The sequence below is a fragment of the Hemitrygon akajei genome, chromosome 17 (assembly GCF_048418815.1).
Source record: "Hemitrygon akajei chromosome 17, sHemAka1.3, whole genome shotgun sequence".
Lineage (NCBI taxonomy): Eukaryota > Metazoa > Chordata > Chondrichthyes > Myliobatiformes > Dasyatidae > Hemitrygon > Hemitrygon akajei.
Window position 1 is genome coordinate 78,004,408 of NC_133140.1, and position 27,808 is coordinate 78,032,215.

Genomic DNA, 27,808 nt, shown 5'->3' on the forward strand with positions numbered 1-27,808 from the left:
TGCCTGGTGTCTCATGTCTGGGTGTTTCTGCACCTACGTCACCAGCCGCCCGACCCCTTACACTCCTTCTCTGGCACCTGTACCCCACACTTCCAGTGGCACTCCATCCTCACAATTCCCAAAGTTTGTTTCTACCAGATTTACAAACTTTCCCTGCAATCCATGTTGACCAATACATGACTGGGGTGCAAAAGAACCATCCCCATTGCATTCAGCCTATCCAGTCTCATTATTTTTATTTGACTTTATTTTTGACATACAGAATTGAATAGGCTCTTTTAGCACTTCGAGCTGCGCTGCCCAGCCCCTCCCGATTTAACCCTAACTCAGTCACAGGCCAACTTACAATGGCCAATTAACCTATTAACCATTACGTCTTAGAACTGTGGGAGGAAATCCGAGCACCTGGAGAAAACCCATGCATTCCATGGGGAGGATGTACAGAGGATACTGGTATTGAACTCTGACATGCTGAGCTGTAATAGCGTCACACTAACCACTGCGCTACTGTGGCACCCCTTTTTCATGCATATTTTTTTAACAATGGTTTTCCATCTCAATTGTGATTGTAATTTTCCTGCTTAAATAGATGTTATATCCTCATAATAAAATAAAATTTAAGTGTAGATGTTGAGATATTTCCACCAGTGGGAGAATTTGAAATGAAGAGACATGGTTCCAAGATAAGATGGTGTTGTAGCGGTGTGCTACACGCAGTGCTAAAATAACGACACGGAGTCGGTAAACTGCAGTTAAAGAAGATTTTATTCGAACTTCACAGCCTTGCTTTAAAGCCTCCCTGATCCCGCCCTCCCTGGGCGCGGATGCTGTAGGGGGCACATACTCACAATCCCGCGCAGGCTTTTCCCTTTGTTGGTGAAGCAGACCTGGCACCCTTTTGGGACTGGCCTTTGTGCCGGCGCGCTGGCTATTTGTGAGCCGGTTCGAGTGCGCTAGGAAGTGGGTTGCCACATAACCCTGCCCCCCCAGAACTGGCGATACACTCCCCAATGTCCACGGTCTGGGCCGGACCCTGTTTGGGAGGTCGGCCTCTGCGCCGCGGTGCCGGAAACTCGACCGGTTGCGCCAAGTCCACATGGACCGGTTTGAGTCGGTCCACCGTGAAAACCTCCTCTCTCCCCCCAACGTCCAGCATGAACGTGGACCCGTTGTTCCTGAGCACCGTAAACGGCCCCTCGTAGGGCTGTTGCAGTGGTGGCCGATGCCTGCCCCTTCGTACAAACACAAACTTACAGTTCTGCAGGTCTTGGGGTATGCAGGTCGGGTTCTGCCCATGCTGCGAGGTGGGTATGGGGGCCAGGGCACCGAGCCTCTTGCGTAGTCTGCTCAGGACCATTGCAGGTTCTTCCTCTTGCCCCCTTGGGGCTGGTATGAACTCCCTGGGGACGACCAGGGGTGCGCCGTACACCAACTCGGCCGATGAGGTGTGCAGATCGTCTTTGGGCGCCATGCGGATGCCGAGTAGGACCCAGGGAAGCTCGTCCGCCCAGTTGGCTCCTCGCAGGCGGGCCATGAGAGCCGACTTCAGGTGACGGTGGAAACGCTCCACCAGTCTGTTCGACTGTGGGTGGTAGGCAGTGGTGTGGTGCAGCTGAGTCCCCAACAGGCTGGCCATCGCTGACCACAGGCTGGAGGTGAACTGGGTGCCTCTGTTGGGGGTAATGTGGGCCGGTACACCAAAGCGAGATACCCAGGTGGCGATCAGTGCCCGGGCGCAAGATTCAGAGGTGGTGTCGGTGAACGGTCCACGATAGTGAGGAGGTGCCGCGCTCCTCGTGAGACTGGCAGGGGGCCCACGATATCCACATGAATGTGGTCAAAACACCGGTGGGTGGGGTGGAACTGCTGCAGCAGAGCTTTGGTGTGCCGCTGCACCTTGGCTGTTTGGCAGTGCATGCACGTTCTGGCCCATTCACTGACCTGCTTGCGGAGTCCGTGCCAAACGAACCTGCTGGAGACCATCCGGACGGTTGTCCTGATGGAGGGGTGCGCTAAGTTATGAATGGAGTTGAAAATGCGCCGCCGCCAGGCTGCCAGGATGACGGGACGGGGTAGGCCGGTGGTGACGTCACAGAGAAGGGTCCTCTCACCTGGGCCTACGCGGAGGTCCTGGAGCTGCAAACCGGAGACTGCGGTTCTGTAACTCGGGATCTCCTCGTCTGCCTGCTGCGCCTCTGCCAGCGCCTCAAAGTCTACCTCTTGGGAAAGGGCGTGAATGTTAGGGCAAGAGAGGGCGTCCGCCACGACATTGTCCTTACCCGAGACTTGCCGGACGTCCATTGTGTATTCAGAGAGGTAGGACAGATGACGCTGCTGGTGGGACAACCAGGGATCGGACACCTTCATGAACGCAAAGGTAAGCAGCTTGTGGTCCGTGAACGCGGTGAAGGGCCTACCTTCTAAGAAGTACCTGAAATGCCGGATTGCCAGGTATAGCGTCAACAGTTCCCGGTCGAAAGCACTGTATCTGAGCTCGGGCGGTCGCAGGTGTTTGCTGAAAAACGCCAGGGGTTGTCAGCGACCCGTGATGAGTTGCTCCAGTACCCCACCGACTGCCGTGTTAGATGCGTCCACTGTGAGGGCGGTAGGGACGTCCATTCTGGGGTGCACTAGCATTGCGGCATTCGCCAAGGCTTCCTTCGTTTGAATGAAAGCAGCGGCGGACTCCTCGTCCCAGGTAATGTCCTTACCCGGACCTGACATCAGGGCGAACAGGGGGTGCATGATTCGGGCAGCTGAAGGGAGGAAGCGGTGGTAGAAATTGACCATACCTATGAATTCCTGAAGGCCTTTGATTGTGGTTGGTCGGGGGAAATGGCGGACCGCGTCTACCTTAGCGGGCAGAGGGGTCGCCCCATCTCTAGTAATCCTGTGGCCCAGGAAGTCGATGGTGTCGAGCCCGGACTGGCATTTGGCCGGGTTGATTGTTAGACTGTACTCACTCAGTTGGGCGTAGAGTTGATGGAGGTGGGACGGATGCTCCTGACGACTGCTGCTGGCTATGAGGATGTCATCCAAATAGATGAATGCGACGTCCAGGTCGCGTCCCACCGTGTCCATTAACCGCTGGAACGTCTGTGCGGCATTCTTCAGGCCGAATGGCATGCGGAGGAACTCGAAAAGGCCGAAGGGGTGATGAGAGCCGTTTTGGGGATGTCGTCCGGATGCATCGGGATTTGATGGTATCCCCGGACGAGGTCTACCTTGGAGAAGATCCTTGAACGTCTGAAAGGTCTCGACATGGACCAGTCTCTGCCTCGGCAGGTCGACCAGCAGGCTGTGAGCCCGCAAAAAATCCGCACCCAGAAGCGGTTGGGCTACGGCGGCCAGTGTGAAGTCCCACGTGAACCGGCTGGAGCCGAACTGTAGCTGCACCGTACGGGTGCCATAGGTCCTTACTGTGCTGCCGTTCACGGCCCTTGGGGGGGACCCGGTGCCCTGTTGCGGGTGTCGTAACTCGTCGGAGGTAAGACGCTGATCTCCGCACCGGTGTCGACCAAAAAATGGCGTCCCGACCTCTTGTCCCAGACATACAGGAGGCTATACTGATGGCCAGCCGCCGTAGCCATCAGTGATGGCTGGCCCTGGCGTTTCCCAGGAACTTGCAGGGCGGGCTACAGCGGCGGGCTTCTGCGCCCCACCGCTGGTGGTAGAAACACCATTGTTCGTTGGGCTCCTCACCCCTGCCTCTGGGGTTAGCGGGCTCTGTGGCCGGGCCTGGTCTGGTTTGCTGCTGGGAGCATGGCCTGGTGATCTGTGCAATGGACGCCCCACTCACCTTCTTGGCGTTCCACAGCAAGTCCGCCCGGGCTGCCACCTTCCGGGGGTCGCTGAAATCCGCGTTGGACAGCAGCAGGCGTATGTCCTCGGGCAGCTGCTCCAGGAATGCCTGCTCAAACATGAGGCAGGGTTGGTGTCCGCCAGCCAGAGACAACATCTCATTCATTAAAGCCGATGGAGGTCTGTCTCCCAAGCCATCCAGGTGCAGTAAACGGGCAGCCCGCTCGCGCCATGAGAGTCCGAAAGTCCTTATGAGCAGGGCTTTGAATTCCGTGTACTTGTCGTCCGCTGGGGGAGACTGTACGAACTCCTCAACCTGGGCCGCTGTGTCCTGGTCGAGGGAGCTCACCACGTAGTAGTAACGTGCGTTCTCTGAGGTTATCTGCCGAACGTGGAATTGGGCTTCTGCTTGCTGGAACCATAGGTGAGGTCGCAGCGTCCAGAAGCTTGGCAGTTCCAACGAAACCGCATGAACAGATGCGGCGTCGGTCATCTCCGGTCCAAAAATCGTTTGGACCGTCGGGGTCACCAATTGTAGCGGTGTGCTACACGCAGCGCTAAAATAACAACACGGAGTCGGTAAACTGCAGTTAAAGAAGATTTTATTCAAACTTCACAGCCTTGCTTTAAAGCCTCCCTGATCCCACCCTCCCTGGGCGCGGATGCTGTCGGGGGCACGTACTCACAATCCCCCGCAGGCTTTTCCCTTTGTTGGTGAAGCAGACCTGGCGCCCTTTTGGGACTGGCCTTTGTGCCGGCGCGCTGGCTATTTGTGAGTCGGTTCGAGTGCGCTAGGAAGTGGGTCGCCACAGTGTAATCATTTAAGAATGAGGCATCTAGGATCTTCCTTTTACCATGAGTTGTACATCTCTGGGATCCTTGGATGATGAAGGTAAGATCACCGACCTGACGGTATTTAAAAGAGAAAAGTTCAGTTGAATCACATCTTGAATATTACATTTAATTCTGGTCACCACAAGGTGTGGAGGATCTTGGAGAGAGTGTCGAAGAGTTTCTGCTGCCTGGTTTAGGGGGCCTGAGCTATAAGGAGTTGGACAAATTGGTGCTTTATCTGGAGCAACAGAGCCTGAGGAAAGGCATGATAGAAACATATAAGGTTATGAGACGCATAGAGTAGACAGAATCGTTTTTCCGGAGTTGAAGTGTCTAATGCGACAGAGCATGCATTTAAGCTGAGAGGTCATACATTCAAAAGAGGCGTGTAGGACAAACGCTTTTACAGAAAGTTTGTGTGCAGGAAATGCGCTGGCCTGGGTGGCAGTGGAGGCAAATAAGAGGCTCTCAGATCCAGAGAACGTGCAAAGAATGGAGGGATATAGATATTGTGAAGGCAGAAGGGATTAGTTTAGTTAGACGTTTATCTGCTATAGTGTAGTTCAGCACAACATGGTGAGCTGAAAAGCCTATTCTTTTCAAAGAAGGGTGAGAAAATAAAACTGTTCAATATTTTTAAAATTCTAACAATAATTCAGCTCTGAAGTGTGGCTCCATCTCCTGAATATTACTTATTTCAAGCCAGAGATTTTTTGACAGTAATTAAGACTCACTGCACCATATAATTTTGCTTCTGCCAGAATTCACCAGCCCTAACCTTTTCTTTTTGGTTTAGTGAGTATGCCGCAGAAGAGGATCACGATATCACGACATCACACCCTCAGATGTACATCAGCTGTGAGTGTAACAGTGTGGTATATGTAGTTTTCGGACAAGCAGAATAAATCTGACTTTATTCCACAATGGCAGTGGATGCTGAATTTGAAAACAAAGCCACTACTCATTACCCTTTGGACTTCTTTTAAACCATTCTCAAGATTTGTCCCAAATCTCCACATCTTCCAGTTTCTCCGAAACAGAAATGAAAGTGTTGGAAAAGCTCATTAGGCATCATGTTGAGGGAGAAAGCAATTCGGATCATCATTTAAAAAAAACAGTCCTGGTGAACAATTTCTCCCCCTTCCTCTATTATCCACTCTGACCTTTCGCTTCTTCTCACCTGCCTATTACTTTCCCCTGGGTCCCCTCCTCCTCCCCTTTCTCCTGTGGTCCACTCTCCTCTCCTATCGGATTCCTTCTTCTCCAGCCCTTGACTTTTCCCACTCACCTAGGTTCATCTTTTAGCTTGCCTCCATCTCGTCCCCCCACCTTTATATTCTGGCCTCTTCCCCCTTTCTTCTGTCCTGAAGAAGTTTCTCAGCCCAAAACGTCAACTGCTTATTCATTTCCATAGATGCTGCCTGACCTGCTGAGTTCCTCCAGCGTGTTGTGTGTGCTACCTTGGAAATCCAGCTCTCGTGTTTAAGATCAAACAGAATATAAGATGCAGGGAACGGGAGAGGGGGGTGGAGAAAGCGCTGTGGTAGCGTAAATGCAAGAGAAATCAATAAACTAAACTAATGATGGTTTGAGTGAGTGAGGGAAGTGTTGAAGAACCAAAGGTCAGTCCAGAGTAGTTTCAGCTACACTATCTAAATCTACAAAAAATCCACAGTAGCATGACGGTTAGCCTAATGCTATGACAGCACCACTGACCATGGCTCATTTTGACCACTATCTTTAATCATTTATTGTTCACGTGGTTGTAACTGGGCAGTGCAGGCTCACTGGGGCAGAAGAGCTTGTTACTGTGCCAGATCTCCAATCTATTGGAAACCACAGAAAGTCGTGAACATAGCCAAGTCCATCACGCAAACTAACCTTCTCTCTATTGACTCCGCCTCCTGCTCTCTCAGGAAAGCAGTCAACATATCAAGCACCCCTCCCGCTGTGGTTACTTTCCTGAAAGGCCCCGATAGAATGGATGTGGAGAGGATGTTTCCTAGGTTGGGAGTGTCTGAGACCAGAGAACACAGCCTCAGAATTGAGGGATGTACTTTTAGAATAAAGATGAGGAGGAATTTCTTTAGCCAGAGAGTAGTGAATTTGTGGAATTCATTACCACAAGTGGCTGTGGAGGCCAAGTCATTGGGTGTATTTAAGGCAGAGGTTGATAGAGTCTTAATTAGTCAGGGCATGAAGGGATACAGGGAGAAGGCAGGAGATTGGGGCTGCGATGGAAAATGGATCAGCCATGATGAAATGGCAGAGCAGAGTCGATGGGCCAAATGGCCTAATTTTGCTCCTATATTTTATGGTCTTATAGTTTTAGTAGATTTGTCACATGGTGTAATTGGGCAGCATGGGCTTGATGGGCTGGAAGGCCTGTTACCATGCTGTGCCTCCAAAAGTTATAAGTAAACCAACTTTATGCCAGATATCTGATGCTTCAAAGAACCGTTTTGCTAGAACTCTTTACAAGAATTCTCATGGATTTTTCATAGGTCAGAGGAATAATATATATTGGCTCATTGACCAGTAATCACATGTTAAAATGGTTCCAAAAGTCTTCTCTAACTATTCAATATATCCCATTTCCAAAATCTTTGATGACAATGTTTTATTCCTTGTAGGAATTATCCACTCTCAAGGAATTATGGATGTGTATTCGCAGATCCCCCTATGCCCTACAACTCAATTCCCTACTATCCACTGTGTAAATCCTACCCTAGTTTGTCCTCCTAAATTGCAACACCTTACATTTGTCTGCATTAAGTTCCATCTCCCATTTTTCTGCCCATTTTTCCAGCTGAAAGCTTTGATAGCTTTCCAGTACACCTCATTACTGGTGTCATTCTCAAATTTGCTGATCCATTTGTCCACCTTATCATCCAGATCATTGACATAGACAACAAACAACAATGGACCCAATACTGATCCCTGTAGCATCCGTCTAGACACAGGCCTCAGTCAGAGGGGCAACTATCTACTAATTCTCTCTGGCTTCTCCTGTGAAACCAATGTCTAATCTAATTTACCATCTGATCCCTAATTCCAAGTGATTGAACCTTCCATGTGGGAGCTTGTAAAAGTTCTTGCATGAGTCCATGTAGACAACAACCGCTGATTTTCCTTCCTCAGCCTTCCAAGTAACTTTCTTGAAAACTCTATAAGATTTGTTGGACTTGACCTACCATGCCCAAAACCATGCTGACTAATTGAAACAGAAAATGTTGGAAATACTCCATGGAGCAGGGAATCATCTGTGGCGAGAACAAAAGTTAAAGTTTCAGGTGTAGTATTCTTCTTCCAAATTGATAATAATGTTTTTATTTTATCTAGCGTTGATTATAGTCGCTGGAGAAGTTTTTCCAACCCTTGCACTCAATTAAATTGTGAACAGTCTTTACTTCAGCCCCATTCACCAGCCTTTGGCAAATATCAGCTGAAAGCCAATCTGACTAAAATAATCTCAATTTTGACTTTTGAGTGCTTGGTGAAAAACAGTTTGAGTACAAAGTGATTTTCAGGTGGACCTGAACAATTCTTCACCCAGCACCAGAGACCAGCACACTGAACAGACAGTGAAAAGTGGAATAATCACCATACACTGCCTTCTGGCCTCCCTCTTTTCCATCACCCCGGTTAAAGAGAGTTCATTAAAACAAAACCCCAACCAACCAGGGCTGGCTGGACAGGACAGGGGTCATCTGTTATTAACTATTTACTGGATAAAATCTTGATGCAGGGTTTCAACCTAAACATTGCCAATTCTTTTCCATCCACAGATGCTGCTCAACCCTCTTAAGTTAACGAAACCCAATTTCCCTCGGGATCAATAAAGTCTGTCTGTCTGTCTGTTCCTCCAGCTTGTCACTGGATAAAATCGCCAGCTGGGGGCAGTAAGGAGCCATTTCACCAATATATGAATCCTTCATATTCACATGGAAAGAAGGATTCTTTGAATATCAATTCTTAAATCAACATTTATGGTTAATGCAGCACTTTACAGTGCTAGTTGTAAGATTGTGGTTTGATTCCCGCTACTGTCTGTAAGGGGTTTGTACGTTTTTCCGGTGACTGCATGTGTTTCCTCCTGCTGCTCCAGTTTCTAACCACTTTCCTATGACTTATGGTTACTGCTAGTGAGTTGTGGGCTGCCCACCACAATCTGTGCTGATTTGGGTTGATGCAAATGACACATTTCATTGCATGTTTTGATATACATGTGAGAAATAAAACGAACTTTGCTTTTATTTTTAAAAAGTGTAGATGCACACCACGGAATGGACAGGGGTCGCTCAAATATGCAAGAGAGGTTATGAAGCTCAGACATCACTTTGACAGACCAGAGTGGTTTGAATGGACAGGAATCACTCTGACAGGAGTGTGCCCCAGTGAATGCTTCTTCATGCAGGAGTTTCTGTCCTTTATGTTGCTGTCCTGGGCTGGAGAATGCTGTACAGAGCATAGAAACATAGAACTCTACAGCACATTACAGGCCCTTCAGCCCACAATGCTGTGCCGACCATGTAGCCTACTCTAGAAACTGCCTAGAATTTCCCTACTGCATAGCTCTCTATTTTTCTAAGCTCCATGTTCCATCTAAGAGTCTCTTAAAAGACTCTATTGTATCCGCCTCAATCATCTTTGCTGGCAGTGCATTCCATGCACCCACCACTCTCTGTGTGAAAAATTTACCTCTGACATCTCCCTTGTACCTACTTCCAAGCACCTTAAAACTATGTCTCTTCATGTTAGCCATTTCAGCTCTGGGAAAAGGCCACCCACAGTAACAGATTTCTGAGTCAGAATCATAATCAGGTTTTTTATCACTGACATAGGTCATGAAATTTCAAGTCAAGTCAAGTCAAATCACTTTTATTGTCATTTCGACCATAACTGCTGGTACAGTACACAGTAAAAATGAGACAACATTTTTCAGGACCATGGTGTTACATGACACAGTACAAAAACTAGACTGAATTACGTAAAACAACACAGAAAGCTACACTAGACTACAGACCTACACAGGACTGCGTAAAAACAGTGCAGGTATTACAATAAATAATAAACAGGACAGTAGGGCAAGGTGTCAGTCCAGGCTTCGGGGATTGAGGAGTCTGATAGCTTAGGGGAGGAAACTGTTACATAGTCTGGTTGTGAGAGCCCAAATGCTTCGGAGCCTTTTCCCAGACGGCAGGAGGGAGAAGAGATTGTATGAGGGGTGCATGGGGTCCTTCATAATGCTGTTGTTGTTTGTTGTTTTGTGGCTGCAATATAGAGCAGGCATAACAAATCGCAAGAATAATTACTTACATACATACATACATACATACATAAATAAATAAAAAACATGAAAGAGGAATAGTGAGGTAGTGCTCATTGGTTCAAGAAAAGACACTTCCCTCCAAGCATTTGCTTCTTGAACCAACCGGCACAACTATAATTACTAACTCTGTTTAGCTACAGTATGGCCACCTTGCACAGCTGGCATGAAACAGGACATTGTTTTGCTTTAAGCTCTACTCGGGCTTACAGCCGGGTACAGGTATTGATTTTAACTGACGTTCTGATGACAAACTCTGCCATCTTCATCAAACAGAATTTGTCATCAAATCGTTGGTTAAAATTGACACCTGTATCCGACTGGAAGCTCAAGAAGAGTGTATTCGGCAGATACACTGAGAAAGCTCTCGATCGTTTTTGTTTCATTTTTTTAAATTGTGTTCTTTCTAGTAAAAATTGTGTCTTTTTATCTTTGGCAGCATCTATGGAGAGGATTAAAGAACTGCTGTTTTGGGCTGAGACCATAAGACCATATGATATAGGAGAAGAATTAGACCATTTGGCCCATCAAGTCTGCTCCACCATTTCATCATGACCTGATCCAATTTTCCTCTCAGACCCAATCTCCTGCCTTCTCCCCGTATGCATTCATACCCTGACCAATCAAGAATCTATGAACTTCTGCCCTGAATATACATAAAGACTTGGCCTCCACAGCTGCCTATGGCAAAGAATTCCACAGATTCACCACCCTCTGGCTATAGAAATTCCTCCTCATCTCCATTCTAAAAGGATGCCCCTCTATTCTGAGGTTGTGTCCCCTGGTCTTAGACTCTCCCAACATCGGAAACATCCTCTCCACATCTATTCAATTAAGGCCTTTCACAGTTGGTAGGTTTCAATTTGGTGTCCCCTCATTCTTCTGAATTCAAGTGAATACAGCCCCAGAGCTATCAAACACTTTTCATTTAACAAGCCATTCAATCCTGGAATCATTTTTGTGAAACTCCTTTGAACCCTCTCCAGTTTCAGCACACCCTTTCTAAGATAAGGGGTCCAAAACTGCTAACAATACTCCAAAGAGAGGCCTCACCAGTGCTTTATAAAACCTCAACATTACGTCCTTGCTTTTCTATTCTAGTCCTCTTGAAATGAATGCTAACATCACATTTACCTTCTTCACCACTGACTCAACCTGCACATTAATCTTTAGGTCTCCCAAGTCACTTTGCGCCTCAGATTTTTGTAATTGTCTCCATTTAGAAAATAGTCAACCATTTTATTTCTTCTACCAAAGTGCATGACCATACATGTTCCTACACTGTATTCCATCTGCCAGTACTTTGCCCATTCTCCTAATCTGTTTAAGTCATTCTGTAACCTTTCTACTTTCTCAAATCTACCTGCCCTCTACCTATCTTCCCATCATTTGCAACAAAGCCTTCCTTTTCATCATCCAAATCATTGATGTATAACGTAAATTGACTCCCATTGATCATGTGGATACCCAGAGGCTTTTTCCCAGGGCTGAAGTGGCTAGCACGAGAGGGCATATTTTTAAGGTGCTTGGAAGCAGGTACAGAGGAGATGTCAGGGAAGAGTTTTTTAAGCAGAGAGCAGTGAGTGCGTGGAATGGGTTGCCAGCGGTGGCGGTGGAGGCAGAAGCGATAGGGTCTTTTAAGAGACTCCTGGATGGATACATGGAGCTTAGAAAAATAGAGGGCTATGATAAGCCTAGGTAGTTCTAAGGTAAGGACATGTTCAGCACAGCTTTGTGGGCCGAAGGGCTTGTATTGCGCTATAGGTTTTCTATGTTTCTATGTAAAAAGAATAGGTCCCATCAAGACACTTCATCAGGATTGTTTATTCCTCTCCATTGATGCTGCCTGACCTACTGGGTTCCTCCAGCATTATATACCTGTGATTCTGTATTTCCAGCTTCTGTAGAATCTCTTGTGTTTACATTTTATATTTCATGTCTTTCTGGTGAACACTGCTTATCTGATGCTGTGTCCCTCTGATGTTGTTGCAGGTACCGTACGTTTTTTACTACAACTGTGCACATATATATATATATATCTGTGAGTGTGCATAAGACTTTTGAACAGTACTATACATAAAGTGACACTAGGTACAGGAGTGTCTGATGGGAGTGGAACAAACAGTCCATGAGCAGGGTGGGTGGGATCCTTCATGCTGTTACTGGCCTCTCTCCAGCACCTTTCTGCTTCTATGTCCTTGATGGCGAGTTGGCTTGTGTCAGTTTTGCACTGGGCAGTTTTGACCTCCAGTCCTGATGAAGGACCTCGACCCACTGCATCGACTCTTTATTAAACTCCAAACATGCTGACTGACCCGCTGAGTTCCTCCAGCGTTTTGCGTGTGTTGCTCTGGATTTCCAGCATCTGCAGAATCTCTTGTGTTTGAGAGTTTGATCACATTTGCAATGCTTTGTGATTATGTCGAAGATTTAAAGCTTGTTTAGTTTAGTAGCTGGGAGCATTGATTTGCTCGACCAGTTCCTCAGCAGTGTTTCAGTGCCTATGCTTAGCTGAGAAGGGTGTAATCCTGCAGTTCTTTTTCTCCGCGAGCTACACATCCAGAAGTGTATCGCCTCATTTGCATTTAAATGCCTTGCTAATTGGACCGTGGAGGTACATTGAGAAACTGACAGAGGTGATGAGCGAGACGCAAGACTGGATTAATGATCACAATGCTGTTGCTATGACTTTTAATTTAGTAAAAAAATAATTCTTCTATTATTTATTCAGGTAATGTGGGCGTCGCTGGCAAGGCTGGGAGTTATTGCATCTCCTTAATCTCCCTGGAGAAGGAAGACAAGTCAGGAAACAATGGAGATATGACTAAACATACAAAGCACAGGAAGAACTCAGCAGGTCAGGCAGCATCTGTGGAGGGAAATGAATAGTCGATGAGATGGGACTTCATATTCCCTTTGACTTTGCTACAGTGAAAGAATGGCACTGTTGTAATTAATATTTGATATATACCCTAACTCCAGAATACGCCCTCTGCTCACATTCCCAAAACTGCCCCACATTTTGCCACCCACCACACACTAGATGCAATTTACAGTGATGAATTAACTGACCAAACCAGATGTCTTTTGGAATACAACATAGAACATAGAGCAGGGTACAGCACAGTATAGATCAACACGTACAACACGCTGGAGGAACTCAGCAGGTCGGGCAGCATCTGTGGAAATGAGCAGTCAACGTTTTGGGCCGAGACCCTTCATCAGAACTGAAGAGGGAGGAGGCAGGGGCTGAAGAAGGTAGGGGGAGGGTGGGGAGGAGAAGGCTGGTAGGTGCCAGGTGGAAAACCAGTAAGAGGAAAGATCAAGGGGTGGGGGAGGGGAAGCAGGGAGGAGATAGGCAGGAAAGGTGATGAAGGAATCTAAGGGGAAAGCACTATGGGTAGTAGAAGAAGGCAGAATCATGAAAGAAGTGATAGGCAGCTGGAGGAGGAGGCAGAGTGAAACTGGGATGGGGGAAGGGAGGGGGAGGGAATTACTGGAAGTTGGAAAATTCAATGGTCAAAAAAGAATGTAGGCAAAAGGCAGATAACTATAGGCCAGTTAATTTAACATCTGTAGTTGGGAAAATGATTGAAACAATCATTAAAAAAGAAATAACAAGGTATCTGGAAAGAAATGGATCGATCAGGCAGACTCAACAAAGCCAGGTCCTGGTTGACAAACTTACTGGAGTTCTTTGAGGATATAATAAGCGCAGTGGATAGAGGGGAACAGATGGACGTTATTCACTGGGATTTCCAGAAGGCATTCAATAAGCTGCCACATAAAAGACTTATCCATAAGATAAGGAGGCATAGAGTTGGGGGTGATGTATCAGCATGGATAGCAGATTGGTTAACTCATAGAAAGCAGACAGTGGGGATGTATGGGTGTTACTCTGACTGGCAATCAGTGGTGAGTGGTGTGCCACAGGGGTCGGTGCGGGGCCCGCAACTGTTCACGATATACGTGAACGATCTAAAAGAGGAGACTGAGTGTGATGTATCTAAGTTTTCTGATGACACTAAATTGAGTGCAAAAGCAAATTGCACAAAAGATATGGAGAGTCTTCAGAGTTAGATAAATAGGTTAAGAGAATAGGCAAGGGTCTGGCAGATGGAGTACAATGTTGGTAAATGCAAGGTCATCCACTTTGGAATTAAAATGCAAGAGCAGAATATTATTTAAATGGTAAAAATTGCAGTATGCTGCTGTGCAGAGGGTCTTGGGAGCACTTGTGTATGAATCACAATAGGTTGGTTTGCAGGTGCAGCAGGCTATCAAGAAGGCAAATGGCATGTTGGCCTTCATTGCTAGAGGGATTGAATTTAAGAGCAGGGTGGTTAAGCTGCAATTGTACAGGGTACTGGTGGTGCAGGCAGTTCTGGTCTCCTTATGTGACGAAGGATATACTGGTTCTGGAGGTGGTGCAGAGGAGGTTCACCAGGTTGATTCCAGAGATGAGGGGTAAGACTATGAGGAGAGACTGAGTCACCTGGGAGTGTGACTCACTGGAATTCAGAAGAATGAGAGGAGATCTTATAGAAACATATACAATTAGGAAAGGTATAGATAAGATAGAGGCAGGAAAATTGTTTCCATTGGTAGGTGAGACTAGAACCAGGGGACATAGCTTCAAGATTCAGGGGAGTAGATTTAGGACAGAGATGAGGAGGAACTGCTTTTCCCAGGGAGTGGTGAATCTGTGGAATTTTCCGCCCAATGGAACAGTGGCGACTACCTCAGTAAATATATTTAAGACAAGGTTGGATAGATTTTTGCATAATAGGGAAATTAAGGGTTATGGGGAAAAGGCGGGTAGGTGGAGATGAGTCCATGGCCAGATCAGCCATGATCTTATTGAATGGTGGAGCAGGCTTGATGAGCCAAATAGCCTACTTCTGCTCCTATTTCTAATGTTCTTACTATCATCAGGGACCACACTATCCAGTCTATGCCCTCTTCTCCATGCTTTCATCAGGTAGGAGGTACAAGAGACTGAAGAGTTTCAAGAACAGCATAATCCCCACCACCACTGCTCTTGAACTGAATGTAAAATCCCTAACACGACCTCCTGTGGTTTTCTATCCCTCAATCTTGACCTCATACATTCATTCATTTTGTACCATATTGTACGACATGGCCGATCATGGACTTTCCATGGCCATGATTGTTCTTGGCAAATTTTTCTGCAGAAGTGGTATGCCATTGCCTTCTTCCGGGCAGTGTCTTTACAAGATGGGTGACCACAGGCATTAGCAACACTCTTCAGAGATAGTCTGCCTGGTGTCAGTGGTCACATAACCAGGACTTGTGATATGCACCAGTTGCTCATATAACCATCCACCTCCTGCTCCTATGGCTTTACATGACCCTGATCAGGGGGCTAAGCAGGTGCAACACCTCGCCCAAGGGTGATTTTCAGGCTAGTGGAGGGAAGGGGCACCTAACACCTCCTTTGGTAGAGACATTTCTCCACTCCGAGTCTTGCACTAGTATTGTTTATTTATTTTGCACACATGTCAACTAATGAATAATTTATGTTAATATAACTGTGTGTTAACTTATGTTTGTCCTTAGTTCATTCTGTGTTGCTGCAAAACACTCATTTCTATGGCTTTAATACCTTGTGTATGTATGTCTATGATAACAATAAATTTGAATTTAGCTTGGGGCACACACTCAATGATTCAGGAATAGGTTCTTCCCCTCTGCCATCAGATTTCTGCATAGACGTTGAACCCAAGAGCACCACCTCACTACTATTTTCCCCTTTTGCACTACTTACTTAACTTAACTTTTTAAAATATATAAATTCTCTTACTGTAACTTACTGATTTTATTATTATGTGCTGCTCTGTACTGCTGCTGCATTGCAACACATTTCATGACACGTTGTATGCCAGTGATATGAAACCTGATTCCAATTCTGATTCTGAGTCATCAAATTATCAGATGACTTTTGCTGTTTTCTTTGGGAATGCTAAGCATTCACAGCATCCAGCCTGCAAGACAGAATCAGTCCTGGGGAAGTTAATGCAAATGATTTTTGGAACCAGTCCTGTTTTCCTATTGTGTATTTGAATCCAATGAACAAACACACTTTTCACAACCTTTTCCTTTATTTTGGAGGGATATAGTTTACTAACAGTTGCTTTCCAGTCCAACAAGCCCAAGCCACTCAGTTTTACCCATGCGACCAATTAACCTACTGCCCCATAGTCTTTTGGAATGTGGTGTGGGAGGAAACCCACCCTGTCTCAGGAAAAATGTACAAACTCCTTACAGACAGGTCACTGATGCTGCAACAGCATTATGCAAACTGCTATCCTCAGAGCACTGAAATGCAAACATCTGTGTTGAACGTTCTGTATTATCTCAGGACTGGAAATGGACACAGCTGACCATGGAAAGTCATCTGGGAGAGTGACCTCAGAATAATTTTCTTCTTTTCATTAGTCCTTTTTTTGGCTCTGAAATATCTTTTGAAACGTTCAAAATCTCAATAGGCTATCATACCTGAAGGCAGTCAGAGCCTTGCCCCTCAGGAGGCTCCAAGCAAAAACCAAAGTTATGATCAACAACTTCCTTTTTGCTGATGACTGTGCCCTCAGAGCTGGTTCAGAAGGTGATACGCAGCACCCTGTTGACAAGTTTTCCAATGCCTGTACCAACTTTGGACCTACCATCAATACCAAGAAGACTGAAGTAATGTATCAGCCAGTTCTGGGGAAATCATACTTTGAGCCCCTGAAGGCACGCGAGTGTCCAAGCCACGTCCTTGGCATATTGAAAAGTGGCCCGAGAGCAGGTCCCATTTCTGCAAAGAATTGAAGTCAGCTTGTAACTCCAGGTCAGGGTCTTCAAAAGAACCTTGAAAAGGAAAAAAAAGAGATATCAAAGATAGAAATAGAACTGTTTCTGAAGATGCAAGCGAAGGAGCTGCCATTAAGAATTGTCTGGAAAATGATGGACACTGCAAAGGAAGTGGGGGATAGGGGAGTAAGGGTTGATTGTGGTGCAGTACAGAGACAGAGGGAATTATTGGAAAATCAGGTCAAAGCCATGAGATTCAGCACAATCATGTTGCAGCTTATGTAATGCCTTGGCAGTGTTAATGCTTAGGATTCAATTCCCACTGCTGTCCGTAAGGAGTTCCTATGTCCTCCCCATGACCGTGTGGGTCTCCTCTGAGCTCACTTCTCCCCGCACACATTCCAAAGATGTTTGAAAGTTGGTTAGTAAGTTGTGACCATACAACAATGGTGCTGGAATCATGGTGACACTAATGGGCTGCCCTGACACAGTACTTGAACTGTGTTGGTCATTGACACGAGCAATACATTTCAGTGTATGTTTTGATGTACCTGTGACCAATGAAACTGATCTTTATCTTTTAATCTTTTGCATGGTCTCTGAAGTACCATGTAACTGTTCATCACACACACTTACAACACTGTCACCTAATCCTCCAACACCAATCCACCAGTGACTCACAAGATGTGTGTGTTGAAATATTCACTTGGAGCTAACACAGCAGAGTAACAAATTGTGGAGAGGTCCAAAGGAATTAAATGTTGCCATTGATTTAACTGAGGTTATTGCAATAACTTGATAAAAGTCATTGTGTGTTTATTTAGGCCATAAGAGCAGAACTAGGCCATTCAGCCCATCGAGTCTGCTTCAAGATCCTATCACCTCCACTTAAACATACCCAATGATTTGGTCTCCACGGCTGTCTGTGACAATAAGTTCCACAGAATCTCCACACTCTAGCTAAATAAGTTCTTCTTCATCTCTGTTCTAAAGGGATGTCCTTCTATTCTGAGGTGGTGCCCTCTGGTCCTAGACTGTTCCACTATTGAAAACATCCTATGCTTGTATAATCTATCCAGGCCTTTCAATATTCAGTAGGTAAAGTCAATGAGGTGTTTGTGAGCCTGATGTTTGCATCAGGCAGTAAATTTATTGTTCTAGACTCCACAAGGCTGTGTATGGTGAAGGAATTTTTGACTTATTCCAAATTTCCCTCAAGTTTGCTGAAGGAAATTGTGGGGTGGATAGTTTGCCCATCGGTAGGGGTATGTATTAAAGTTTTCAAATGCACTTGCATATATGTGGAGATGGCATAATATACTCCCTGAACATTATGCTTACTTTGATGACTGATGAGCTTTATCATAAAAGTTTTCTATTTCAAACTACAAACCTATTCAATTACAAGTCATGGAAGGCAGGTCAATGGCCCACCCTTTTTGCTAGTATATCATGGACAGAGGTGCCAACATGCCGGATTTCAGGATTCACCTGTGATCTATTTCATGTGATTCGAGGCTGGTCCATGACATGCCTATACGCTCTTCACCCAAAAAAATACATTTGGCCAAAATTCCTTTCATCCGGCTGTTTTTAAATTCACGATATTTTTAACAAACCATATCCTACCATACAACTCTTCAGTAATTTGATGAATTACTACAGTACAGTTGACACCTCATCAAGGAAGGAGACATTCGGACAACTGGTCCAATAACCTTTCAAGGATCATTTGAATGGCAAAGAGAGAAAGATGATCAAACTTCGCCCACCATCAACATTCTGGAGTAAACACTGACCAGCAGCTAATCTGGACCAGACCCATAAATAACAGATTCAGATCATTTTTTAAACTTAGCTTTATTTGTCACATCTACATTGAAACATACAGTGAAATACACTGTTTGGATCAAATCAAATCAGTAAGGATTGTGCGGGGTGACTGACAAGTGTTACCAAGTTTCTGGCATCAACATAGTAGTGTGCCCACAACTCACTAGCATTAACTGTATATCCTTTGTGATATAAGGGAAAACCGGAACACCTGGTGGAAATGCATGTGGTCACACGGAGAACATACAAACTCCTTACGGGCAGCGCAGGAATGAAACTCCAATCGGTGATCTCTGGTGCGGTAAAGAGCAATGTGTGAACTGCTACGCTACTGTGCCACACTGATTCAGATTCATTTATTTGTCATATGTACATCAAACTAAACAGTGAAATGCATCGATTGTGTTAACAACCAATACACCTAGGGATGTGCTGTGGGCAGCCTGCAATTGTTGCCACACGTTCTTGAGCAAACATAGTATATACGGCAAACATAGTATATACGGCAAACATAGTATATACGCAATGGTCAGCAGACCAACAGAAGCAGCACCAACAAGCCCTTGCCTCCCTCCTACACACACACACACACACACACACACACACACACACACACACACACACACACACACACACACACACACACACACACACACACACACACACACACACACACACACACACACACACACACACACACACACACACACACACACACCTGCCCTCCAGCCTCCTGTGGACTCACAGACATCAGACCTCCAAGTTCCTCAATGGATTCCGAGACTCACAGACCCTGGGCTTCTGCCATTGGGCCTTATCTTCAAGACTTGCTGACTTTGGCTCTTCAATCTTTGGGATCAGCCCGAAGACTTGCTGATGACAGGACCCTGAACTTTTGGCCTCAAACTCAAAATTGCCAGGGACTGGTTATCCTGCAGTGAATAACAATCTTCAGATGCTCCAAAGCCTTTCCACTATAATTATGGAGTGTGATGGAAAACTCTGCACTTACCTGGAAGAATGCAGATCTAATGAAACATAAAAGCTTGACACATCCTAGGCAGAGCAGTCTGCTTCTTTGGCACCTTGTTCACTTTCTAAATATTTCTTCACCACAGGTACACTGAGATTGCAATCTGTGCCATCCACAAAATGAACTCATGTTGGATATTCTGACAGCACTTCCCAATTCTTAGAACAAAAAGGACAAAGGCAGCAGGCACCTGCAGGCTTGCCTCCAAGTCAGGCTGCTTGTGTGACAGCACAATGAAACTCTCGGCTCAAGGTGCTGGTCCACTGCGACATTTCCTGAGGAAATTTACGGACGGACAAAGCATGCCAGCTTCACCATTGATGTCCAAATCCTGGAAAAATGGTAAATATTAAAAATTAAAAAAAGGATTTTCAATGTGAGGCCTATCAACTCTGCTCAGCTATTCAACCATGGTTGAGGGGGTTAATAAACCCCCTTAAGCCCATTCTCTTGTCTTCCCCCGTAACCTATCGATCACTACCTGTGGAGGTCAAGTCATTGGGTGCAAGTACACAGAATTCCTTAATCCCAGCAGCCCTCTGTGAAAACAAATACCACAGATCCACCCTTTTCAGGCTGAAGACACTCCTCCTTATATCAGTTTTAAAGAGACACCCTTTATTCGGAGATTGTCATGGTATGAGCTAGCAATATTGGAACTCAAGCTCAAAGGAAAGGCAGGTGCTGATGTAGAGATGGCGATGAGATTTTATTCATAATATTTCAAAATGAACATTGAAGTACTATCCTCAAAGCTAGGACCGTGCAGTTATTGCTAATCGGGCAACTACTTAAATGATAGAGGTAACACAGATTCCCTTAGGCTTTCAAAATAAGCTTAACAAGCTTAAACAGAAGGCATCAGGAAACCACACTACAAAGAGCGCGTTGCACAAGAAAAACATAAGGAACTCTAAATAATTTATGACTTTCGTTAAACAACATTTAACCAATTCAGGCACTCTAAAAACGTCAGAGCCTAATCCCCCTCACAGGCCCAAAGTACGCATTACAGTGATTAATGGCCTTCCTCCTGCTACTCTGTCATCTACAAGGCAAGAGTATGCTGGAATACAATTGCATACTTTAGAAGAAGACAGCTCCAACTATACTCAAGAAACTTGATACTATCCAGGGCAAGGCAGCCTGTTTGGTTTGGCACCACATCAGTTATCCTAAACATTCATTAACTCCACTAAGTACGCCTCCTAGCCATCTACAAAGTGTACTGCAGTCACTTACCTATCTTACTCCAATGGCGGCTTCTAAACCATGTAATTCTAAATAGTTCCCACATACGGCGAGGTGGACTCTTGACCTCACAATCTACATAGTTATGACTTTCCACTTTCTTGTCACGTGCGCTGAACTTTCTCTAACTGTAACATTTTATTCTGCATTCTTTTGTTGCTTTCCCTTCTAGGACCACTTCTAGGTGCAGTAAGACTAGAGGACCAAAAGACACAAGGCAGCCTTACTAATTAAGTAGCTATCAACCTCTGCTTTAAATATATCCAATGACATGGCCTTCAGAGACATCTGTGACAATGAGTTCCACAGATTCACCACCCCCGGCTAAGGAAATTCCTCATCTCTGTTCTAAATGGATGTCATTCTATTCTGAGGCTGTGCTCTCCAGTCCTAGACTCCCCCACCATAGGAAACATCCACTCAACATCCACTCTATCAAGGCCTTTCCATTTTCAAAAGGTTTCAGTGGGATTCTTCTAAACCCCAGCATGTACAGGCCAAAAACCACTAAACACTTTTCATGCATTATCCCCTGCATTCCTGGGATCATTTTCACAAACTGCCTCCGGAATGTCTCCAACATCAGTACATGGTTTCTTAGATAAGGGGCCCAGAACATTTGCAATACACAAAGTGTGGTCTGACCAATGTCTCATAAATACTCAGCATTATCATAAGACATAGGAGCAGAATTAGGCCATCTGGCCTATTGAGTCTGCTCCGCCATTCAATCATGACTAATCCTTTTTTTCTCTCCTCCTCAACCCCAGTTCTCGACTTTCTCCATTTAACCTTTGATGCCACGTCCAAACAAGAACCTATCAATCTCTGCCTTAAGTACACCCAATGACCAGGCCTCCACAGCTGCATGTGGCAACAAATTCCACAAATTCACTACCAATTGGCTAACAAAATTTCTCCGCATCTCTGTTTTGAAAGGGCGCCCCTCTATCCTGAGGCTATGCCCTCTTGTCCTAGACTCTCCCACCATGGGAAACATCCTTTCCACATCTACTCTGTTTAGGCCTTTCAACATTCAAAAGGTTTCATTGAGATCCCCCCTCATCCTTCTGAATTCCAGCAAATACCGACCCAGAGCCATCAAATGCCCCTCGTATGATAACACTTTCATTCCTGGAATCATCCTTGTGGACTTCCTCTGGACCATCTCCAATGGCAGCACATCTTTTCTAAGATGAGGGGCCCAAAACAGTTCGCAATACTCAAGGTGAGGCCTCAGCAGTGCCTTATAAAGCCTCAGCATCACCTCCTTACTCTTGTATTCTAGACCTCTTGAAATGAATGCTAACACTGCATTTGCTTTCCTCACCACTGACTCAATCTGCAAGTTAACTTTCAGGGTGTTCTGGACAAGAACTCCCAAGTCCCTCTGTGTCTCAGGTTCCTGGATTTAGAAAATAGTCCACACGTTTATTTCTACTACCAAAGTGCATGACCATGCATTTTCTATCATTATATTTCATTTGCCACTTTCTTGCCCATTCTCCTAATCTGTCTAAGTCCTTCTGCATCCTACCTGTTTCCTCAACACTTCCTGCCCCTCCATCAATCTTTGTATAACCTGCAAACTTAGCAACAAAGCCATCTATTCCATCATCTAAATCATTTATATACAGCATAAAAAGAAGTGGTCCCAATACTCACCCCTATAGAGCACCACTAGTCACTAGCAGCCAATAAGAAAAGGATCCTTTTATTTCCACTTGCTGCCTCCTACCAATCAGCCTATGCTTTAACCATGTTAGTAACTTTCCCGTAATACCAAGAGCTCTTAACTTGGTAAGCAGTCTCATGTGTTGCACCTTGTCAAAGGCTTTCTGAAAATCCAAATATACAACATCCTCTGCATCCCCTTTATCTATCCTACTTGTAATCTCCTCAAAGAATTCTAACAGGTTCGTCAGGCAGAATTTTCCCTGAGGGAAACCATGCGGACTTGGTACTATCTTGTCCTGTGTCACCAACTACTCCATCACCTCACCTATAACAACTGACTCTAACATCTTCCCAACCACATCTTTGCTCCTACATTGTAGTTTGCTTGAAATAAATGTTAACATTGCATTTGCTTTCCTTACCACCAACTCAACTTAAAGTGTACTGCCCAGAGATTTGGTCTAACCAGGTCTTCATTTCATTTCATTTTGGGAATACAGCACCGATTTATCCCTTCTGGTCCTTCAAGTCATGCCACCCCAGCCACGCCCAATTAACCCTAACCTGATCACAGGACAATGTCCAATGGGCCCATCCAGTACATCTTTGGACAGTGGGAGGAAACTGGAGGACCTGAAGAAAGCCCACACATTATATGAGGAGAACAGACAGAGACTCCTTACAGAGGATGCTGCAATTAAACTCTGCATTTCAGAATGCCTTATGATGAGTTAACTGCTACGTCACCATACCTTGCCTGAGTAACACAGTATAGCAGAACTTGGAGCAACAGTTTGCTGGAGCAATTCAGAAGGTTGAGCAGCATCTATGGGGGAAAAAGAAATTGTTGATGTTTTGGGTTGAAACCTTGCATCAAGGGATGAAGTCATCAGATTGCAAGACCCTACAGAGGATAATAAAAGCCTCCAAGAGGATTAAATGACACAAATAGGGGGCATCCCTCCCCCCTTATTTGTGACATTTACCAGGAGTGTTGTAAGCAGTCAGCAAAGGAGATAATCCCAGTATAAGAAATCCAGCACACCAACAAGGGGTGGATAACCCAAGAAATTCTAGATCTGATGAAACGAAGAAGGTTAGTGAAGAATAATGAAGTGCAATACAGGGAGCTAGACAGACAGACCAGACAATTGTGCAATATCGCAAAGGAAAAATGGCTAATCAAAAATGCGATGAAGTAGAAGGCCATATTAACAACAGCAAAGAATTGCACAAGAAAATTAAGGAAATTACTGGAATTAAGAAAACCTCCTCTACAGGATGCATAAGATCAGCAGACGGATCCATACTAACAGATCCAGATAAAGTATGTGAGAGGGGGATTCAGTATATAGAGCAGCTTTTTGAAGATAATAGAGGGGAACCCCCAGATATTAAACACCCTAATTCTGGCCCACCTTTTACTAAAGAAGAAATAACTAAAGCAATGAAAAGCATGAAACATGGTAAAGCCACTGGACCTGATGAAATTTCAGTGGAAATGATACAAGCCCTAGAAGATCCGGGCATAGATATTCTTTTTGAACTGTTTAATGGCATGTATGAGTCTGGTGTATTGTCTGACGATCTCTTGAAATCAGTATTTATAACTCTGCCAAAAATTCCTGGAACTATTGACTGCGAAAATTATAGAATCAGTCTTATGAGTCACATAATAAAGATTTTGTTGGGAGTTGTTCTGAGTCAAATTAAAACAAGTTAAGGCCAGAAACTTCTAAAAGGCAATATGGGTTTATTGAGGATAGAGGAACTAGGAATGCAATTTTCATACTATGAATGCTTTCAGAAAGGGCAATTGAATATCAAAATGATGTCTCTTTATGTTTTATTGATTTCACTAAAGCATTCAACAAAGTGCAACATGAAAAATTATTTCAAATTCTCGCTAAACTAAACATTGACGGAAGGGACCAACAACTGCTTCAAAATTTATATTGGAATCAAATGGCGGCAGTAAAAATTAATGATAATATAAGCAGTTGGACTGTGTTGCCTCACTGGAATTATTTAATATCTGTAGTGAAATGATTCTCAGAGAAATAGATGACCTAGATGGAATAAAAATTGGAGGTGTTAACATCAACAATATAAGATATGCAGACGATACCACCCTCATAGCAAGTGCTGCAGAAGACCTACATATCCTCCTAGACAAAGTAGTACAAACAAGTGCAGATTTTGGTCTAACCATCAACTGTAAAAAAAACAAATGTATGGTAATATCAAAACAGCAGGATACTCCCAACTGCCAATTGTACATCGATAACCAAGAGATTGAACAAAAGACCTGCTTTAATTACCTTGGTAGCTTTATATCACAAGGTGCTAGAAGCAAAGCAGAAATAAACAGAAGAATTGCCATTGCCTAAACCAACTTCCAAAAAATGGAACCCATTTTTTCCAACAGACACATTTCTATGACAACAAGGCTTAGGCTACTAAAGTGTTACACCTGGTCAATCTTGCTGTATGCTTCCGAAACATGGACTAAAACACCAGAACTCCAAAGAAACTTAGAAACAACAGAAATGTGGTTTCTTAGAAGATTGCTGAAAATATCATATAGAGATAGGGTAACTAATGAGGCAGTACTCCAATGTGCTCATGCAAAAAGATCTTTAATGAGAACGTTAAATGAGAGGAAACTTAATTTCCTGGGCCATGTCATCAGAAAGGGAGCAATAGAATGCCTTACATTACAAGGCCGAATGCCTGGGAAACGTGGAAGAGGAAGGCAAAGAAGAAAATATATGGACACTGTGAAAGAACAAATCTAAATGTGCGAGATATCATTGACGATGCAAGTGATCATTCAGTGTGAAGTGCCATGATCGCCCAAGTGTGTAACATGCAAGGCACATGAAGAAGAAGTTTTCTGCGAAGGGCCTGAAGCATAGTTGAGATCCCTACCACTCACTACCGACAGGGAGGGGGTACAGAAGCAACAGGACAAGGACAGCCACACTGGGCAACAGCTTCTTCCCTCAGGCTGTGAGACTAAAGAATACCCTGCCACCACCGAGGCCTCGCCACTCGGTCAGCGAACTGTTTATTGTTGTCTGTACTGTTTACTGTTTACCTATGCTGTGCTCTTCACATGCATTTTGAATTACCTGTATATTTTATTTGGTTGTAGATATGTGCAGCTGATGACAATAAGTGAACTTTTACTTATTTACTTTATTCAGAGATACAACAGAGAACAGGCCCTTAAAGCCCACGGATCTGCGCTGCCCAGTAACCCACCTATTTAACTCTAGCCTAATGACGGGGAAATTTATGATGATCAATTAACCTGCTAACTGATACATCTTTGGACTGTGGGTGGGAACCAGAGCACCCAAAGCAAACTCAGACACTCACAGAAAGAATATACAAATTTTCTTACAGAGGATGCTAGGTTTGAATCCCGATCTCTGACATCTCAAACTGTAATAGTATCATGCTAACTGCTACTTACCGTGGTCTCATTTGCTGTGTTGGCATCATATGGCTAAGAACCAGATGATACACACTAAACTGTGCTATTACCAGAACCAGAATTGTAATTGGAGTTTTGCAACGAGAGGAAAGAAGTTCAATCAATTATTGCATGTGAAAAGTGCAACGGCTTCTTCTTCAACCTCACTGGGTGGCGATGACGCAAGAGATTTGCTCCTCACTTTGCCTGGAAGACCCTGTGGCACTTGCATTATGAGAAGGAGCCCAAGCAAATGTCAATGAATGCTGCTTGTAATGAAAGAAGGTGGAGAGAGAGAGAGAGAGAAAACTGCAAGATATAATGTATCTTGGCTGTTCATTCACGTTTGCAAATAGGAAGTGATTTCCTGAAACCTCTTGCTATCATGCATTCATCTCCTGACATTTCTAATATCAATTGTTTGGGGGCCAATTAATCATTTGCAGGTTAGGACCCCAGCACGAGCTAGAAAAATAATGTTTTAGTTTTCAGCTTCACCCTGGAATCTGAGAGAAAATGGTTCCATTGAACGAAATGTGGTGTCAATGAGCAAACAATTCTTTCATCCATTGATAATACCGAGACCTTTATTCTTTTGTTCACTCTCCATATAACAAAAAGCGCACAGCTAAAGCTTGTATTATTTCAGCATTTTACATTAGCTTTCTATCCCCGTCCTTATCATCATGAAGGATGTTAACAAAGCTGTGGCTGTACAGTACTTATTTCCCTAGGTTTCAATGCTGTAAAATCCTTTGTTTAATGGTCAGCAATGAGAGGATTTACAATGTCACGATTGGAAAAAGAGGTCAAATTAATTTATTGCCAAGGTCATTTGAATTGTCTCTTCTGAATTTAGTGTGACTTTGTTCAACATTATCTCTCCCATTGCTTGTTTTATTTGGCAGGTTAGTTGGCATCGGTGTTGAAGGCAGTGGATACACATTCTGCTATAGACACAGCAAACACTGGCATCTGATACCAGAAGAGAAGCTGCCTTATTATTATTTGAAGAATGTGGAAGCTTTAGAGAAGGTACAGAGGTGACTTACCAGGATGCTGTCTCGATCAGGGAGCATGCCTTATGAGGAAAAGTTGTGCGTGGCCTTTTCTTTCTGGAGCAAAGAAGGATGAGAAGAGACTCAATAGGGGTGTATAACGGGCATAGGTAGAGTGGACAACCAGGCAATTACATCAGGGGCATTTAAGAGGTAGGCATATGGATGAAAGAAAAAAGGAGGTTTATGAGCTGTGTAGAAGGGAGGGTGTGATTAATTTTGGAGTAGGTTAAAAAGCCAGCACAACATTGTGGGCCAAAGAGCCTGTTCTGTGCTGTACTGTTCTATGTTCTGTCTTCTATCTGGTCCAATCTCTCCATCGAAACCATGGTGCCAAACCAGCTACACCCATTTCCTGTGTTTGGACCATATCTCTCTAAGTACTGCCTTTCCATGTACCTGTCTAAGTGCTTCTTAAATGATACTTACAGTACTGTACTAAAATCTTAGGCACATATGTACAAAATTAAGGGAGAGAAGTTTAGGGCATATGTACAAAATTAGGGGAGGGAAGTTTAGGGGAGACATCGGGGTAAGTTTTTTACACAGGAGGTTGTGAGTGCCTGGAATAACTTGCCAGGGATGGTGGTGGAGGCTAAAACATTAGGGGTATTTAAGAGCCTCTTGGACAGGCACATGGATGAAAGAAAAATGGAGGGTTATGGGAACAACACACACAAAATGCTGGTGGAATG

General features: G+C 44.6%; 1 protein-coding gene across 5 annotated transcripts in view; it reads left to right on the plus strand.

Moving 5' to 3' along the window:
• Positions 1–27,808, plus strand: part of LOC140740853 (uncharacterized) — a 104,720-nt gene that overhangs the window by 69,779 nt on the left and 7,133 nt on the right. For 4 of the 5 annotated variants that reach the window (XR_012101949.1, XR_012101948.1, XM_073070411.1 and 1 more), the window contains one exon: positions 12,696–12,821. The gene's annotated coding sequence lies outside the window, so the exon portion shown is untranslated. Of the gene's footprint in view, positions 1–5,431; positions 5,494–12,695; positions 12,822–27,808 lie in introns of all 5 variants that reach the window. The other variant, XM_073070412.1, reaches the window with a different exon arrangement.